We start from the raw sequence: 16,611 nt of genomic DNA, 5'->3' as shown, positions 1-16,611 counted from the left end.
GTCTTTGTTCAAATACACCAGGAGGCCAAATACACTTTGTACAAATACACTAGGAGGCCTACATCCTGTAGGCCAGTCGGTTTCTTCCAGTGCTTTGCCTATAATTCAAATAAAACTAGGTGGAGAAGTCTCAGATCATGTTAAATTCATCCAGAAGCATTTCTCTAGTTCTTTACATTGGAATCTATTTTAGCATGACTGATAAATCTTTTAAAAAACTAACAATGTGTATTCATTAGGATAGGTAGATCCTGGTCTCCACCAATAACTTCCATTTTCTGGACTTCGAGAAGGGTAAATCAGCTTTATTCTCTTTATTCAGACTCATCAAAACAATATCAGTATTTAGAAAATAGTGCCTTTAGAGAACAGGTATCTCCACACCTCTAAATTATGAAAATCAATTGATTTAGTCACCCTACATATACCCATGGATTGTGTCTTGAAAGTCAGCCCAGGACAGCCAGAAGAACCTGAAGAGAGTGGACTTGATGATATTGCCAGTCTTATTAACTAACATCAGGTATCAGAAAGTACTTAGTAAACAGTATATGCTCAATAAATACAGCACATACTATGAGTCAGGTATTTCCACCTGCCTAATTCCTTACTTTTATAACTTAATTCTGTAAGTGCTATTACTGAGTTCCCACGTGTATCAGGCAATGTGCATAATGGGGTTAAAAACAACAACCATAGCCTTAAGCTTATAGTCTACTGCAGGGCTACATACAGGCATGCCTCGGAGATATTGTGGGTTCAGTTCCAGACCACCACAATAAAACAAATATCACAATAAAGCAAGTCACACAATCTTCTTGGTTTCTCAGTACATATCAAAGTTATGTTTACACTATACTGTAGTCCACTGAGTGTGCAATAGCATTATGTCTAAAAAAAAAGTACGTGTGTTAATCAAAAATACTTTATTGCTAAAAAATGCTAACTATCATCTGAGCCTTTAGCAAGCCTTAATCTTTTTGCATTACTATCATTAAATAACACTGATCATAGATCACCATAACAAATATAATCATAATGAAATAGTTTGAAATATGGCAAGAATTACCAAAATGTGACACAGAGACATGAAGTGAGCAAATGCTATTGGAAAAATGGGGTAACAGATTTGCTCCATGCAGGGTTGCCACAAAACTTCCATTTGTAAAAATGCAATATCTGCGAAGTGCAACAAAGTGAAGCACAATAAAACAACGTATGTCTGTACATGAAATAGTTAAATAATAAATAATTATTAGTGAAATCATTGCTATGAAAGAAAAAAACAGAAAGCCATGCAGAAAATATTGGAGAAGGAACTACTTTAGGATGAGTGACAGAAAAGCTTTCTGAGGAGGTGACAATTAAGCTGAGACCTCACTAATGAGAAGGAGGCAAACATGCATGCTCTCCACGAGGAGAACATTCCAGGCAGAAACAAGAACATATATAAAATTCACAAGCAGGAAAGAACATGGAGTGTTTTAGGACATTAATAGTATTTGCACGGCTGAGTGCAACGGACAAGCCAAAGAAGAGTGCAAGACATGCTTGCAGAAGTAAACAGTGGCCAGATCACAAAGGGACTTAATCCCATAATAAGGAGGTTATTGCAAACACCACAGGAAGCTTCAGAATGCTTTTCGGCAGAAGAATGAAATGATAATATATTTTTTAATGATTGCTCAGTACTGCTGCAGAGACTGTATTAGGCTGGTTTTAGTAAGTGTAGGAGACTAATTAGGAGGATTTTTTGTTTTCTTATTTGTTTTGGGGTGACATCTTTCAGGCTTGGGCAGGAAATAGCACTTTCAAACAAAGAATTTGGGGATTTAATACAGGGTTGAGAGGAAGGAAGGGTATAGGGAAGCCAGAATAGGGCAGTGCAGTCTCTTGGGGACAAGGACTAGGAGAGAGCCATCACTACACCAGACATAAAGATACAAATGGAAGAAGGGGTAACTAGAACATAAGGACAGAGGGCTACCTCCTGACAGGAAATGAGACTTGCCATTGAGAATCCCTGCAAATGTGTGTCACTCCTGAAAGGAGGGAGCCTGTGGAACACACACCCCACCCTCACTCTTCTCCCTCCCTCCCTCCCTCCAATTTCCCACTCTTACTCTCCATTAACTGAATCCAACCAGAAGCCCAAGGGCAAGGGAACCTATTGATGCAGATTATACAGATCAGCCTGCTGAGGGAGAGAGCAGGATGGAGAATGGATCTGGAAGGGAAAACAGAAAATATGCCAACCAGAAGGTGACCGTGAACATAAAGGTCAATGGAAGAATTCAGGATATCCTTGGATATAGTATTCCCATGAGGTGCAGATGTATGTTTTTTATAGAGAGTAGAGGAGAGAGAGGCTTTAACTATGAATATTGGGCTTCCACTTGGAGTCACGGGGTTGATTATGGTGCTGTTTACTAACACGTGGTAGACTTAGAGTAGAATGGATTCTTAAGGAGAAACTCAAGATTCGTTGGCATGTTAAGTATAAGATGTTTGAGAAGCATCCCAGTGGAGATGTCAAATGGGCACGTGGATGGACAAGACTGTATCTCAAAAGACACATTTAGGCTGGAGAGATAAACTTGAAAGTCATCAGCCTTCACATAGTATTTAATGAGATGATAACGGCTATTATCTAGAGAGAACTTGTAAAGAGAAGAGTGGACCAATTTTCAACTTCTGAGATCAGATAGAGGACGAGAAGCCAGCACAGAAGACTGGGCAGGTGTAGCCAGAGTGGTAGAAAGAAAACCAGGAATGCATGAGGTCACAGAAATTAAGAGAAGAGTATATTTCAGGGAGAAGGGTGGGTCAATTGTGATGAAGATACAATTGAAATGATAGCCCTTTGAGACTAGCTTCAGTTAGTGGAGCAGGAAGAAGCCAGATGAGAGTAGATTTTTCATACTAAATCTGTGATATAGGTTTCATTATTTTTTTATTTTAACAAGTGAAAAAAAAATAATGCTGAGATGAGTTAAGTAGCTCTTTTATTTAGTTACTAAAGATTTGAACGCAGGTCTTTGATCCCCAAACCTGTGCCCTTTCCATTCTGTTGAGTAATGTTCCAACTCTATGATTCATGCTACACAGAGAGAAGTTTGGAAGGAACTAAGTTAGCATTTCAATTTAGGTTTCAGCCAGATCTGACCTTCTATCAGCTCTGGCTCCTGAAGGCCAAAGATGAGGAAATGCTTCCCCTCCAAAGGGGAAAAGAATAACATAAAATAAATGGCAAGATATTAATCTTGAGGCCATTTACAGAGAGGTGTTAAGTGCCCCCATTGGCATTAACAGCAGTGACCTTCGAATATCACTTGTACAGCAAGCAGCTTAGCTCTGCAGATAACAAGTCACGGCAGGCCTTCTTGGGTTGCAGATGTAGTCACTCTGCCAATTAACTCTTTCCCACATTGCTTTGTATATAACCAGTCAGAAAGCTTTGCTGAGGCAGCATGATCTGCCAGAAAGCAGCACTGGCCTGGGAGTTGGAACAGATGATGTGAGAGAGGAAGCAGGGGTAGCGGTAGTAACACACAGTAGGAAGAGTCGTAGAACAGTCATGAGTAAGCCAGAGCCCTTGTAGGCTACTTTCTGAAACACATTTCCATGTTTTCTGAGCTCAGTATCCGTCAACGTCACAGGCAAGACATTGTTCTTCCATCTCAAGAACTTCCAATTTGTCTAAGTTGTTCCGAGCATGCTAAATAAAATACTTTGTGGTCTTTTCCAAGTACACTGCCAATAGCCCTTGAACCACTGGTGATGCCATAGACTAGATTTCTCCAGGAACAGGTAGATTCGTGTCCTAGAGAGAGCTGCAGTCTCATCCACTGGAACCATGACTTCCAGCAGGTGAAATACAGGGATCTCATGGATGCTCTCTGCTCGCTTGGCCCTCCAGCAACATTTGACATGACTGACAATCTCACCTTCATAAAGCATGTTTCATTTTGCCTTCCCAATACCATAAGTCAGGTGTTCTTCCTTCCTCGCTGACTATTCTTTCTCAGTCTCTTCTACTAGTTTCTCTTCTTTTCGTCGACCTATAAATGTTGAAACATCCTGAGGTCTTTTCTAAGCTCCATTTATTTCTCTCCATGGAGGGTGCTGATATAATTTATCATCCAAAACAGGACCACCTTGAGAGAATGAAGATGCTAAACCAGGCAATAAGTATTACAGGACCACAGATGTGTTTCTGGGTGACTATATCCTCTACATAGCAAAGATTCTTAAATCTTTCTCTGTAGACTCTGGACTCATATACTCAGTGGCCAACTTGACATTTCTACTTAGATTCAAATGGGCACTTCAATCATAACGTAGGCAAATAATTCTTGAGTTTATTATTGCAAACCTGTTCCTTCTTAACATTCCCATCTTAGTAAATGGTCCCATCTTTCATCCACCATTCATAAAGCCAGGCATTACCTTTGATTTCTCTTTCCTTTGTCCACTAAATCTAATTCATCAATAAGTTTTATTGACTCTCCTACCTTCTTGGATAAAGCTACCACCACTTCTTGGCTAGATACTACAACAGCATCTTAACTGGGCTTTCTTCTTTGATTACTGGCTTTCTACAAACTCTTCCCTACACTTTGAATAATATACGCTCCAAACTTTGATGTACAAGATTCTCCATGGCTTGGCCCTTTCCCACCTCCCTACTACTATTTCCTTTCCCCTCCCCTCCCCTCCAGTCTCACTGGCCTTCTCAGGGCTTTCCAGTAGCCCTTCTCCTTATCTTGAAAGCTCTGATCCTCAATTGCTAGCTTCTTCTTGAAATCCAGAGCTTTGCTTAAATGATACCTCCTTAGAGAGACTTTCTCAACTGGGGTTCCTCATCTGAACCACAAAATACAGAAAATGGTTTCAGTAACATCCCCCTTCCCAATTTTCTCAAGGATTGTATAATACCAGTACCATTCTAGAATCATAGATTAGAAGTTCGTCAATTGTTTCCAATGTATGCCTTAGGGCAGTTGGACTTAATTCTCTAGAGGAACCCCTGTTGAAAAAAGGCAAAATATGCTCTCTCATCATGTGTTATTCTTTTTCTAAAAGTGGTTATTACCATCTGGTATTTTTCATCATTTGTTTACTTTTTGTTTATTCCCTATCTCTTCTGCCTAGATTGTAAACTCCTTAAGAGACTATGTCCATTTTCTTGGCTGGTACCTAGTATGCACTGAGTTAAGTATTTGTTGGAGGTGAATAACAGAGGTACAGTGAACCAAGATGGAGAACCTAGGGGGATGAGGACTTCTCTCAAACCCTTTCTAAGGTTGGCCTTTACTATACAGTTAACCCCTCCAACTCCTTTGTTGTATTACACCATGTTGTGTTTTCTTTAACAGTCTTCATCACATCTGTAATTATTTCATTCTTATATGTGTTTATTATCTCTCTCCTCTCCCTAGGCCATGAACTCCATATAACGAGTGAACTTATCTGACTTGCTGTCCTGTGTATCCTCAATATCTCACACAACGCCTGGCACACGGCAGTTGTGTTATCTCCATAAATTAAAAAGAGGGCAAGTCTCTGCTTAAAGAAACCTTGGTCCAGGCTGAACTTAGATCAACCTTGCCATGGACTTTTGAGCTTGTTACTAAGCTTATTTATGTGTCAGATACATAGATAGCACCTTTACCTTCCCCTGAGTTTCCCATCTGTAAAATTAAGACCCACCTTATGCAGCAATAAGGAATAAATTATTCTATGTATAATTATTGTGTGCTGTCTTAGAGTTCCCCAGAAGCAATCGCTGAAACAAGGATTCCAGTCCAACTAGTTTACTTGACAGTGAAGGGAACACTGATAAAGGAGTGAGGAAAAAGAAGAGAGCCACCAATGTGGGCAACTGAGCTTGATCCCACTGAGCAAACTGGGAGACAATGTAGCATGTGTGCCTCAGATTGACCCCACCAAAGGGAAAGGGAACTGAAGTATTAATACACCTGTCAGTCTTTGATGGAGGGCTGTTCCCAGGGGACATACATTCTCTGGCATGTCAGGGTGGTCTGTATAAGTCTAAGAAAAAGTGCTTAGGCAGGGAAATTCACGAGCTGCAGCTGGAAGTTAGGCTGGCATGCACCATAGTGGTAAGGGCAATAGGATATAGGGGGCAGGCATAGGGAGGTTTCCAGGAGCATCTGCTACAAGTGTCTATTGTATGCTAGCAATAGCCCAGCGTCTGGCATAGTAACTTACATTTAGCAGTGCTTATTTTTATTCATCAACCGTCTGAAATGTTATACAAACTGTGGATAATTGTACATTTTTTAAGGGAAAAGATGCTAAATCATCATCGGATATTCAAAAGGATCTCTGACCCCAAAGATTTAAGAGCCACTGGTATAGGAATCCATCTGACTCAAGGTTTGCCCTTTTTCTAATCATCCACTCAAAAACACTGTTAGCACACCACAGAGTAAACATGGAGGCTATATCCAACAACAACCTCGTAGCAATCTCAGGGGAAGGTAAAGATGCTCTCCACCAATGAGAATGAAGGTTTGAGCCCAGTTTACCCAGCTCTCTGAGGAGAAAAGGAACTGTCCCAGCACACACCTTCAATACACGTAAAATGGAGATAATCTCTCTCTTATAATCTCTACCTTACAAGGCTGTTGGAAGAACTAAATGGCATAATGTATGTCATATATTTAATTACCTAACATAGGCCTTGGCATCACAGTTTTTAGAGAACAAATGCAGGGACCACATTTTTATTCTTCATTGGGGTGCCTAGAATTCTTGAATGCATAAATATATGTTGGGCTGAAATTTAAGTAGAAGGAAAACAAGTAACAGGGTGAGCGGGCATCTGGACCACAGTGATTTTTGGCCTACTGGATATTTCCGGAGAGGCCCATTTAAAGCCAATGACACACAGAGAGTGCATTTACTTCATTTTAGCAGGCTGGTGTCATTGGGATTGGACTCTCTGCTTCCATGACCCTGTGATGATGGAGACAGCTGGAAGGTCGGAAATACGGAGATGCTTCAGATGCATTTCCAAATATTTCCCTGATGTAGAAGGAGGAGTCTGATAGAAATTGGCTTCCTGACATTTGTCTACAGGATGCCAAGTCAACATGCTGAACTGAATAAATTTCAATGTTAGGTACATTTTTTAAGTGGCTTGGCTGGTACATTTTTGCACTGTCTGCATGTTGGGCAAAGAGCCACCTAGAGAAGGTAAATAAAATCATAGCCTCATAGACCTTTGGACTAGAAGTATTTTCAAACACTTGCTTAGAAGCAGTGCTATAGCCTGGGGAAAATGTGAGCTTTAATTGTTAGAAGGCCTGGATGCAAATTCTGGCCTTCTACTTACTTTTTTTCCAAAGTAAGTTACAAACAAAATTCAATGTAATCATATGTCCATATATGGGAGGTGCATTATATAACGGGGGTTCTCTGAATTAAATTCTTTGGATAATACAATCAGTATTTACTAAAGGATAAATTTTAAATATGTTCTAACTTGAATATATATGTATATTCAAAAATATATTTAATATATACAATTAAAGTCCAAAGATAACTGCCACAATTATTTAGAACCTAGACTCACAAAATATTTTTTTAGGAAGGAATAGTTTAATACTGACATTGTTCAGAATTGCCAACAAATACTGTTAGTAAAAAGAACACCTTTAATTATTTTAATATTGTTTTTATGGCCTTCAACTTATTACACATAAAGAATTAAATCAAATCTCCTTAAAGCTCATTGTTCTCATATACAGAAACTAAATCCGGGTCAGGAAGATGAGCAATATGCACACATACACACGTACACACACGTGTGTGTGTGTGTGTACATGCAGGTGCATGTGTGTGTTGAGAGAACAAAATCAGTAGCTGTTGTAAGTATCTAGCCCCACCATTCCTTTGAGATTTTAGGGATGAATCAAGTTAGGATAGCAGAAGTTAGGCTAATTGCCTCAGTCATGCTTGTAAGCAAGCAAAATAGAGCAGAGATCAGCAAACTACTCCCCACAGGCCAAATCCGCTGGCCTTGCCAGTTTTTGTAAATGATGTTTCATTGGATGACAGCCACACCCATTCGTGTCTGGAGTGTCTACGGCTGCTTTCATGCTACAGCAACAGAGTTGAGTAGTTGTGTCAGAGACCAGATGGGCCATAGGCCTAAAATATTTACTATCTGACCCTTTACAGAAAATACTTGTTGACCTCTGAAATAGAAAACAAGTGAAATTCACATTATGAACGTGTGCTTGCACCAGTCTTTGATGCCTGCATCATCCAAAGCTAAGAGCTTTCTTTTCCAACATGGTGGGAAGTATTAGCAGAATTGATCTTAAAGGAACCTCTTCCTGCCTACTTTCTTCCTTCTCTTCCATCCACGCCCATCCCCCCATGGTGACCCCTAATTCTCTCTTGTCTATTTGGGGGGGGGGGTGGGACACAGATCAGAACCGAGTTGCTGAAACCACAGTGTTGTGATCCCCCTGCAGCCATGGTGTGGTATGAACCACCCCAGCCTGTATCCCTGGAATATCAATTTTATAGAAAAATATGTAAAATCTGTGCTTTGGTCCCTCTAATATCCGCTCCTGGAGGAATATGCTTACCCTCTTCTGTTCTGGGTTTTTCAAAAGAGAAATTGGCAAGTATTCTCTGTGTGGGAGCCTGACACTTCAGAGTCAGACAGAGTTGCATGTGACTCTTTGTTCCATAGCTAACTGGCTGTGTGTCTCAAGTGCTCCAGGAGGCTCACTGCTTCCCATCCTGCAAAGCAATGGGTAAGAATATCTTCCTAGGAAGGTTGGGGGTGAGAGTAAAAAAAGACAATTTGTATCAATGGTTCTCAAACCTGTCTGCACATGAAAACCACCAAGGAGCTTTCTGGATACCCAAGCCCCATCCTCGGACCAATAAAAACAGAATCGGGAGTGTGGACCAGCACTGGCATTTTAAAAATTGCTCCAGGTGATTCTATTGTGAAGCTTGGGTTAAGACAAGACTGATGTGCATGGAAGATTAGCATGACTCATAACCGGTCATCAATAAATGGTAGCTTAAAGGGAGAGGTTTGAGCATATGGCTCTCACCTGGGACTGCCCTGTCCCCTGCAAGTTCCAACTTACCCCACTGTGGCAAATAGCCTGAGGTTAGCGTGTCACCCCACCTATATAATATATTAGCATCGCAGAGCCCAGTGGTGCCCTTAAATCACATCATGGAGACAGCTTCGGACTCCACCTGATACTAGCCCCAGCTCTAAGGTGGTTTCTGCTGCCGTGGCATCTGGGGTTGAACACTAAGGCCCATTAAACACATAGGAACCCATACCCTTAAGGATCCCAACAAGCATACTCCCTGCTCTTTAGGGCCACCAACAATTCATGAGATGCTCTGGAAACACTCTAGAGCTCATCAAACTTATCCCTTGCTCCACCTGCTTACTATGGACGTGGAACAAAGAGAGAGAGAGAGAGAGAGAGAGAGAGGGAGTGTGTGTGTGTGTGTGTGTGTGTGTGTGTGTGTGTGTGTGTGTAAATTATACTATCAATTCGGCCATGACTAGGAGTGATTGAGGCTGAGTGTCCTACCGGGTGAAATAAGTCTCAGAACAATTCAGCTGGGAGAATGAAAAGGGGATGTATCTATCCAGCAGTTCCAGCCCCGCTTAGGTTAGGAGTGGTCCCTCCAGCATTAATCTCTCAGATAATCCATCCTTGGAAGCCAAGCAAAGTTTTATAGAGAGCCAGGGGAGCTCGGGCAGAAAGATGCCCCGCCCCCTCCTCCCCCAGCAGAAAAGCTGTTGAAACCGCATGAAACCGTCTGCACAGAATATGGGGTTGGGAGGGTGGGAGTGTACAAAGGCGCCTGATATCCAGCTTTCCCAATGAGCCCCTGCCATAGCGGAGGTTCCGGGCATGATCTCATCTGGACCTCCCCCGTCCCCAACGGGCTGTCATCTTTCTCTTCGTTTCAGACTAGGAACCAGGACCTCAGAGATGTCAGGTAACCTACAGAGGCTGAAGGGGATTCAAACCCAGGCCACCCACCTCGGACTCCTCTGCTCGTCACCCCTGTGCTGGGAAATGAAGTTTCCAGACACGTCATTGCATCTTTCTGATTCCTGGTGTCCTTGTCTGTAAGACCATGTTAATAACCTCTGCCTCCTTCCTAGGCTGTGATGAAGACAAAATGAGACCTGTGTGTAAACGCTAAAGGGAAATACATACGCGAGGACTTTTTTTTTTTCCAGAAGGCAAAAAACAAAATAGTACAACAGCATGTTCATGGTAGCAGTGGAAGGCGTGAACAGGTTTGAAAGCCACATCCATGACTTAGGTGGTTCTGCTTGAACAGACAGCCTGCCACAGGGAGCCTGGTGCTGAGGCAGGTTCTTCCTGGTTAGGGGACAGCCTTTCTCTGGGGTTCAAAGAAACATCTAAGTAACTGGGGACAGAGGGGCAGTTGCTGGGTGTGCCTCTGGTTGTCCTAGAGAAACAAAAGCTAAGAACTACAGTTTCTCTCACGCGATGTGAAGCAGCTTTGCAATTGAAAGACACAGAGCAATCCGCCTGGAACAATTATGTTTTCATTATTATTCCCAAGCTGCTGTGTCACAAATCACATTCTCCATCCGGGGCATGTTGGTGCAGAGCGGCTGATTGCAGTTCCCATCATTCCACCAGCTGACCGCTCCAGCCGGGTCCTGGGAGCAGCGAGCCGGTGGCTCACCAACTGCCCTACTTGCACACAGATTGCAAACCCAGCCGAGCAGATGCTGTGTACTGAAGGAAATCTCCCCACTTGAAAACGACTGCAAAGTCCTTTTTACTATCAAATTCCTGTTGGGGTTTTTCTAGAAAGAAAGATCGTGAAACCCTTGAAGATTTTCGTGTGACCTGCATTACAGCTCAGCTAAGAGTGCTGAGGCTGGGTGTAACTCTGTCTCGCCTGCGCAAACACAAACACACCCAGGCGCCCCGGCTCTATGTAAAGCGGAAGACTCGAGAGCTCAGGAGGGCTGCCATGCTCATGCCGCCATCATGTGGCTAGAAGAGGAACTGCACCAGGAATCTGCCAAATTTGATGTGGTCTGGCGTGTCTTCCTTCCTTCCTTCCTTCCTTCCTTCCTTCCTTCCTTCCTTCCTTCCTTCCTTCCTTCCTTCCTTCCTTCCTTCCTCCCTCCCTCCCTCTCTCCCTCCTTTCCTCACTTCCTCCCTCTTCTCACTTCCTTCTTCCCTTCTTTCCTTCCTCCTTTCTGACATTGTGACAAACACTGGGACATAAAAATGCATCTGAGACACCTCCTGCTTTTAAGTAGCCTAGGGAAAGAGAAGAGGAAAAGTGAAAGGGAAATAATTAAGTTCCACTGTTTCCAGCCCCTTCTCCTGGGTTCTTGAGCGTTATCACAGTTAATTCTCACAAAATCCCTGTGTGGAAGGGGGTGTTATTGACAACTAGCTGTCAAATGAATTTGAGGGGTCATGCAACACATCCTTGATTACTCTGATTACTCGGCTGTTAAAATAGATCAGGCGAATTCAATGTCAAAATTGTACAGCTTATATTTAAGAAGAGCTCATTCACACAAAAGTTCATAGGCTTTACATCTAGGAGGCACAGAACAAATTATGCTTTTGCTTACTTATTGCTTTGAATTAAAAATCAGTATTTTACCAAAAAAAGAGACCTTAATACTATGTCCTTACCTATTTTTCTATTAGATTATTTGTCTTCCAATTCTTAACTTGTAGAAGCTCTTTGTATCCGAGAGCTATTACCCTTTTTTGTGTTATATGAGTTGTAAATACTTTCTCAAAATCAATTATTTGCTTTCTTTGTTTATGGAGTTTAACAGTCAGAATATTTAAAATTATTGTTTGTAACATAACTAAAGCTGCTAATTTTGTTTTCCTTTTATAGTTTCTGAGTTTCCTGTCTTGCTTAGAAGGCCTCCTCTACCTCAAAGTATGACAGAGTCTTATTTAATATTATTTTTAACGATGGTTTTATAATTTTATTTTTATGTTTATATTCAGTTCATGTGAATTTATTTTTATACTCCATTTAAGGTAAGCCAACTTCATTTTCATCCAAATGTGAAATCAATTGTCTCTGCACCATTTTAAAAAATCTTTCTCCACTGAACTGAAATAGCACATTTACCATAGAATGTATACACATATATAGCTGGATCTTATCTGTTCCACCAACTTATTTATACTTCTCCACTACTATGCTACTTTTAGTTGGTAGGACAAGCCCCCACCCCTTACTAATTTTCTTTTACAAAATATTCTTAGCCATTTCTAAACGTTAACTTCTACATCATATATGTATACATTGTCTGAATTTTTACAGTAAACAGGCATTAGTTTTGTTAATAGAAATAGTCTTCATTTCTTTATCTTCTGCAGGGCTTACATTGTTTTTTGGATGCCAGGGAAAGCCTGGGCCTGTCTCTGAAACTGCTGGGGGGAATTTGATTGGCCCAGATTGAGTCAGTCTATTCCACTGTTGCCAGGGAAGGGGTCTCATGGCTGCCAGGGGCCCACCCCTAACAGTGAGCCGTGGTTGTTCTCAGTAAATACGGTGGTGTGAGATGGGCAGAGACCCCAAAGGTGTTTCTTATGTTCCTTAACCCCAATTCATTCAAAAATCATGTAATGATTGCTATTTATATACCAGGGCTTGGGACTGGGAAATCAAAACTATATCAGATATATTCTTTGCATCCAAAGAGCTCAGGGTCTAGAAGAGATAGACATATGTGAAGACAAAAGAAGTGCCTTACTAGGCAGAAAAGTGTAATGGACACATGTGCATTGTGCTGAGGTGGCTTTGGGGCAGGGGAACAGTGAAATCCTCCCAGGTGAGTCAAGAATGGGACCAAGAAGTAGTTAATGCTGTGTGGGGGCCACATAGCACATTGTCCCCTCCTCCCACAGCTCAGTGGTAGAAAGGTGTGTGATGATTCTTGTGTGTATATCTCTGTGTGTGTGTGTGCATGTATGCAGGTTGGCCTGATCCCCTGCCCAGGAGCCTAGCCAGAAGCCACAGAAGGTGCAGTCTTGGGTTGAAGAGAGGGATTGAACGATTTAGGAAGGAAGCAGCTCACACTCAAGCCGTTCTTCTTCGCTGTTCTCAAGTGACAACACAGGCAAGCACTTGAAACAGGCTTTTCGAAAAGACACAGTTCTCACTGTCCCAGGAAATGGAAGCTTATACCCTGAATAAAGACTCTGCTTCATACTGTACCACCTTCTCCTGCCTCCCTCCTGACACACAAGTGCTATTTGTTTGAGAGTTTATCTCAACTGGAGGTTTTAAGGAAGGGCCCCTTGACATTGCCGTAGATCCTGTGTTATGCTTCAGCTGTTTTTTGATGTTTGTCTGTTCACACAGATGAAGTCATGAAGATCACAATCTAGGGCAAGATGATATTTTCTATGGTAATTATTGTTCTTGGAAACAGGAGAGCAGAGTAGGAGAGAATGTGAGGGATGGACAGGATCTAGGCAGTCATCCAATGCACTGTGGGGTTAACCCCTGAGGGAAGAGACCTGGAGAGGTGACATGACTTGGCCAAGTTCACACAGCTAGTTCGTTTGGCACAGATGTATCTAAAGAGAACTTTTCCAATTATACGCCAATAAAGATGTTTAAATAAATAAATAAATAAAAATAAAGAGAACTTTTCTAGGAATGCTTCCCCGTCACATCATCATGCAATGAATGGAGGCCTCCTTTTGATAGAATACATCACCTCTTTTCTTCCAAACATCAAGATCGGGGGGCTTCCCTGGTGGCGCAGTGGTTGAAGGTCCGCCTGCGGATGCAGGGGACATGGGTTCATGCCCCGGTCCGGGAGGATCCCACATGCCACGGAGCGGCTGGGCCCGTGAGCCATGGCCACTGAACCTGTGCGTCCGGAGCCTGTGCTCCGCAATGGGAGAGGCCACAACAGTGAGAGGCCCGCGTACCGCAAAAAAAAAAAAAAAAAGATACAGGATCTTCTCCCCCCAGCACCAAATAAAAAAAAAAAAAGGCCTCCAACAAGGAAAGGCTAATTAGATGGGGAATACTTATCTCCCACTCCAAGGTCTCCCTGAAGAAAAATTTTCCCTAAATACTCCTGTCCCTTTGCTTATTCCTCCACATAGAGAGCCCCAAATTTTCTCAGTGGAGAGTTTGACACAAAGCACAGGGCTTTCACAGCACATCTTTCTGCTCCCCTTTAACAGTCCAAAGGTACTTTCAGAGAGCGACTGTGTCTCTGCCATGTAGAATGAAGTACTGACCCCAAGGAGAAACATGTCCTTTTTCCAGCACTGTCCGTAGCTGGGTGGAAAAGCCAGCCTAATTCTGGGGAACAGTTTTAGAAATCCATGTTGCCTCAATCTCCATCATTCTCTTTGTCAGTAATAAGGCTGGCATTCTGTTCTCCATCTGGCCACCTCCATGCGTCTCAGTTGATTCAGAGCTCTGACAGGGAAAGGGGGTGTGCTGGGTTCACCCCTTCCATCAGAGAACGTCAACATGCATCAGCAGTAGCTAACTTAAAGACTGTGAGTAGCTTTCTCATGGTTTCTACAAACCTTGCCAAGTTGATCCACAATTTCATGTGAAATGAAAATGCTTTTCTTTGTCACAGTTGAAAGATGTTTCAAAACTCAACATTTTTTTCCCCTATACTTGGCTTTTTGGACGAGAGCAGAACAGAAAGTATGATGGATGAGCACGGAACTCGACCTGCAAAACCAGCCACTCAGAGGACGGTCCCAGGGCCAGCACAACCTGGAGGTCAAGGAGATCACACCAGCATCTACTGAACACACCTGGACTATCTCTCTTCTCCGTAGAGTTTCAGAGAATCTCAGCATCCAAAAAGTTCTCACAGGTCACCTAATGCAACCACTTTGAGGAATCTGAAGTCCCGCTACACTATCCCCAACAGCATCTGTCCAGGCTCACCTCCCTCACTGCCAGAGAACTGGAGTTTAATAAAACCCAAGGTAGCCCAGGCCATCTCTGAACAAATCAATTTGTGAGGAAGTTTTGTTGTTTGGTTTTTCAGAGCATGTTCAAAGTCATCTCCCTGAACTCCACCTAAATTCTACTCTTTACGGGACAATACTGCCATGCATCAATTCTAAGATGCATATTTGTTTACATTTTATCTCTGAACGTGGAGTGCCTCAACATTTTCTGACTTAACATCTTGTGACGGTGCTTGGCTGGGCAGTGGATGAGACATAGTTGTTGCTTGCGTATGTGTGAGCTTAGCTATTCCTGGTGGTGTAATGAAAACTGCAATCTCTCAATGTTACAGTCAGCAAACCATTTAGATGCCTTTGGAATAAGGAGCGTAAGTCCCCTTTGTGCCCTAAAAAAACTTAACAATTGAAATTTTCTGAAAATCACAAAAGTACCAACATCAAAATGTTCAAAGGCATCTTGGGAAAAAAATCCTGGAGACCATGTGGAGCACCCTTAAACAATGTTGTATTATAATGTTGTTATAAAAAGAATAGTATTGACAGCACAACAAAATTGCTTAACTAATGTGCCTAATACATAGGGTGCGATAACTATTTAGGAAATGAAATACTTTTGATTTATAATATGCCAGTAACTGTGCCAAACCCTTGCCGTATTTTATTCCACTTAATCCACATAGAAACCTAACGAGGTAGTTAGTAGAGATCTGCTATCCCTTATACAAAACTTCTGGGGCAAGGTAAAGTTTGGTATTTATAACTATTTTTATTATTTTAGAAAAGTAATATAGTGCATATATTGTATCTAATCTAACAACATCAACACGTCTTGGGGTAATGTGCTTTAATCAAACACATTAATATTTGGCAGCAAAATACATGCATATTGACAAAAAGTGGGATAAAGAAAGACCCCCAACAAGCCCCATGTCAGTTTGGGTCACGTTTAGCTGCCAAATGAGTTTGCCACAGGCTTATGAAAATATTTTCTGTCTTCAGATATTTGGGGATTTTAGAAATGCAAATGAGGCATTTTGGATTTGTAATACTATCTCCATTTTGCAAATTAAAAAAAAAAGTGAGGCTTCGTAAGTTAGCTTCCCTGATGCACACAGCCTAGAAGTGTGGAGTTGGGTGTGAGACCCAGATCATTCTCACTCCACAGCACACCATGCATCAAGGTCTTAACCATGATGCTCTATGGCCTCAGGGAAACATCTGTCATGTGGTTGAGGGCCGGCCAGCATGGGCCCTGAGTCTTCTCTTCTGCACACTAGCCACCAGCATACAGCCACTGTCTCAAATCTTCTTGCCCTGATGGATGCTCTCCTTTGAACACACAGCTGTTACCCCCGACCCCCTTTTAACCATTATAGCACAACAAATCTCAGAGAGCCCAGAGGGAGACATCTGCTAATGCAAGACCAGAAAGGTGTGGTGAGGAATTCAATTCGCTAGCAGCACTAACCACTTGTTCAACGAATTAAAAATAAAAATACAAATTCATGATGTGGTCTCTACTTTTATAGTGCTTATAATTTTAGAAGGAAAAGATAAAAGAGAGAGCCGTCATTGGTTCCAAACTCAGGTTTGA

The sequence above is a fragment of the Mesoplodon bidens genome (genome assembly GCF_964165515.1).
Source record: "Mesoplodon bidens genome assembly, chromosome: 16".
Taxonomy (NCBI): domain Eukaryota; kingdom Metazoa; phylum Chordata; class Mammalia; order Artiodactyla; family Ziphiidae; genus Mesoplodon; species Mesoplodon bidens.
This window is presented reverse-complemented; position numbering follows the sequence as displayed.